Source organism: Mus pahari, chromosome 14 (assembly GCF_900095145.1).
Source record: "Mus pahari chromosome 14, PAHARI_EIJ_v1.1, whole genome shotgun sequence".
Classification (NCBI taxonomy): domain Eukaryota; kingdom Metazoa; phylum Chordata; class Mammalia; order Rodentia; family Muridae; genus Mus; species Mus pahari.
The window spans coordinates 74,452,544-74,456,499 of NC_034603.1; positions in this window are offsets into that span (position 1 = coordinate 74,452,544).

The following is a 3,956-nucleotide window of genomic DNA, read 5'->3' on the forward strand; positions in this document are numbered from 1 at the left end:
CGGGGGGCGCCGGGGCCGCGGGGGAGGGGAGGGCGCCGGGGCCCGGGCGGGAGGGGCGCGGCCCGGCAGCGGCGGGGTGGAGGGAGAAGGCTCAGTCCGAATTGCCGGGGCCCCGCTCCGGATCGCCTGCAGCCGCCATCTTGTTTCTTCCCTCTCGCTCGGTGACTGGGGGAACCGACAGCGGCCGCAGGCCCGGAGCGCGGTCACGTGAGCTGCGCCGCCCGACGAGCCTGGGACAGAGCGAGGCGGCGCGGCGGCCGCTAGGGGGAGCGCGGGAGCGGCGCGGCGGGGGCGGGGAGGCCCCGGAGCGTCCCCGCGCGGCTGCACGGCGGCGGCGCGGGAGCGAGATGGGTGGCGTGGGGTGTCCCCCTAGGCTGGGGTCTCCTCCTGGGAGACCAGCACCCCCCTCAGCTGAGGTCTTAGAGAGATCGCAATGCGTGTCTCCCAAACCGGGGCCGGAAAACAGGGAGTTCCCCCCCACCCCCCGCTCCGCCAAGTCCTCTTGGGGAAATAATGCAAAAGAAGGGGAGAGGGGGTCTCGCGGAGAGGCACGACTTACAGACTGAGGACAGTCACTACTCAAAGCCACCCACGCAGGGACAGGAGCTGGAGATAAGTCAGTCCCAATAGAGAGCTCCCAAAGGCTTGGATCTAGAGGGTCCTGAAGTTGTTCCAGGAATGCACGCCGGGAGCCACACCCCCAGCATGGTTTCACTGACTTTCTTGGAGTCCCCACCCTCAGAGCCAGGGTTAAATTCCAGAGCGTGGTTCCTGGCGGCCTCCAGGCACCTTTCCCTCTTCCCAGCGAAGAACTTCCACACCTCAGCCAGAATGTAAGATAGGAAGGATGGCATCCTGTCCATAATTGGCTTCACAAAGTTATGTGTGTTAACTGGAAATAATGTCTACCAGTCTTGGTTTGGCCTAGGGTGCTAGTCACTAAGATGAAATCTCAGGCACATGCACCAAATGTCGCCAAATTGAAGTGGTTTTAACACAGGGTCCTCAGGGTGGGCTCTGGAAAGAAAACAAAGGTTTTAGGCACCTATATGAGTGCTTATTGATAGATGTGAGAACAGAAAAAGTAATTTGCAGAAAAATAGTTAATAGGACTCAGCCCACTAACTAACTGGCTTATTACAGTATAGTTTGGTGAATAGAAATGTAGTGAAAATTAAAAAGCAAATACTAATTGCCAACTAATTTATTATGTATTCACTTTGGTTGATCTCTGAGAGTGGTAAACTTACCCACAGGGACCTCATAAGGCACCAAAGTAAAGAAAGTAAGCCACAGGAGTTCTTGGCTAAACAAAGGCTGCAGCTATAGGAATGAAGGCCCAAAATAGGCAGATCTTCTGGTATTCCATGGCGAGAGTGCGTGTTTTAATTTGTTTTATTAGGGCAAGGTCTGTACAGCCCTGGCTGGCCTGGAACTCACTATGTAGACCAGGCTGCCCTCCAGCTCCTAGTAGAGATCCATCAGCCTCTGCTTCCCGAGTGCTGGGAGCAAAGGTGTATGGCACCACACCCTGCAGTGGTGGGGTTTTGCCGGACTCTCACTAGGAACTCCAGGCTGCTGCTGTCAATCTTGTGACCCTCCTGCTTCAACCTCACAAACTCTGGGATTACAGACAGGTCCCTCTGTGTCAGGATTCAAATCTTCTATATTTTTCAAGAGAATACGAAGATTTTCATCTGAAATGTGTTTGTATGTTTGTTATTAGATAGAGTGGCCTAGCCTGGCATCAAACTGGACTGTGGGGTGACACATGTGCTATTTTTTATGGATAAAGATCCTCGCCACCACACCTTTTGACCTGTGTTCAATCCCTGGAACCCACAGGAAGACAACCTAGTGGGTATAATGACAAGCCTTTAATCCCAGCACTCAGGAGGCAAGGGGTGACACAAAGATCCTGTCTCAAAAATAAAAATAGAGAGAAGAGATCCAGCTCCCAAAAATTTCTCTGACTTCTACAAACAAGCTGTGACACATATACCCACACACATACACAAATAAATAAATGCCAAAGATTTTTTTTTTAAAGGTAACAGATGTATCTTTAAACATTAACTTGTTTTGAGATAGGTATTATGCTGGCCTCAAATTGGCTATGTAGCTGAAGCTGTCTTTGAACTCCTGACTCTTTTCTCTGTACTTCACATGCATATGACACCAGGTATAGCTCTTTGTTTTGTTTGGTTTGGTTTGGTTTGAAGCAGTATCACTGTGTAGTACAAGCTGTCCTGAAACTGCTATTCTTCCTGCCTTAACCTCTTCAGGGCTGAACATAGATGTGTGCCAGTGTTGGGTTTTGACGTTGGTTTGTTTGCTTGCTTCTTTAATCATGGCCACACAGTACTGTGCAGTCTGGTGCAAATTCCTGGCCTCAAATGGTCCTCTGACCTCAGCATCTTGAGCTTTAAGACTAGTGGCCTGTACTACTGAGTAAGACAGAGACAGAAAATCCCCAATCCTGCAGATTGATCCAAACATGTTTTCTGGTTACAGCCCAGCTTTGTAACCTGTGACATATATATATATATATATATATATATATATATATATATATATATATATATATATATATANACACACACACACACACACACACACACACACACACACACACACACACCATAGCTCATCTTAAGACTGTCGCTGTCTTCAGACACACCAGAAGAGGGCATCAGAACCCATTACAGATGGTTGTGAGCCACCGTGTGGTTGCTAGAAATTGAACTCAGGACCTCTGGAAGAGCAGTCAGTGCTCTTAACCGCTGAACCATCTCTCTAGCCCAGGAAAGGAATTCTTTTTTTGTTTGTTTGTTTTTTGTTTTGTTTTGTTTTTCGAGAAAGGGTTTCTCTGTGGCCCTGGCTGTCCTGGAACTCACATTGTAAACCAGGCTGGCCTTGAACTCAGAAATCCACTTGTCTCTGCCTCCAGAGTGTTGGGATTAAAGGTGTGCCCCACCACACTGGGCTAGGAAAGGAATTCTTAAGAAGGATGCAGAGAACTTTAGAATTGTGGGTTTTGAATCTAAAAAGAATCCAACCTCTGAAGTCATTGCCTTCCATCTACCTATGGACCCTAATGTTCCAGAGAAAAGGCGGGCCACCATTCTAAATCCGAGTCCCAGCACAAAGAAAGAAAGCTAAGCACTTGTGGCCAGTGGCATAAATGATAAAGTTAGTGGATCTCATGCCAGGTCACTATAAGGTCAGGTTCTTAGGCAGGGGCTACAATGTATAATGAATGCAGTGTTATGGCAGTGAGTGGCTCCGTGCTGGGGAGATGCACAAGGAGGAAAAGCACTTGCTACTCTTATAGAAGACCAGAGTTCAGTTCCCATCACCCACAGCAGGTGGCTCACAATGCCCTCGTCAAGCTTGTACTCAAATGCATATACCACACACATAGATGTGGGGGAAAAAAAATCTTTTTTTTTTTTTAAGTTGCTAGAAATGGTATCCCATGCCTTTAATCCCAGCACTTTGGAGGCAGAGGCAGACAGAGCTCTATGACTTCAAGAATACACAGTGTTGTAGGCCAGCCAGGGCTACACAGTGGAACCTGGTCTTAAGACAAAAGTCTAGGGCCGGAGAGACCACTCAGCAGCTGAGCGCTCTTACTGCAGCAGGCGGTGGTGGCAAGTCCCAGCAGTCAGGAGGCAGAGGCAGGAGTTCGAGGCCAGCCTGGTCTACAGAGTGAGTTCCAGGAGAGTCAGGGCTACACAGAGAAACCACTGCCAGTAACTCTACCTCCAGGGGTTCCATCACCTTCTTCTGGCCTCCACAGGCCACACACATACACATTAAAAAATAAATTTAAGGGCTGGTGAGATGGCTCAGTAGGTAAGAGCACCCGACTGCTCTTCCGAAGGTCCAGAGTTCAAATCCCAGCAACCACATGGTGGCTCACAACCATCCGTAACAAGATCTGACGCCCTCTT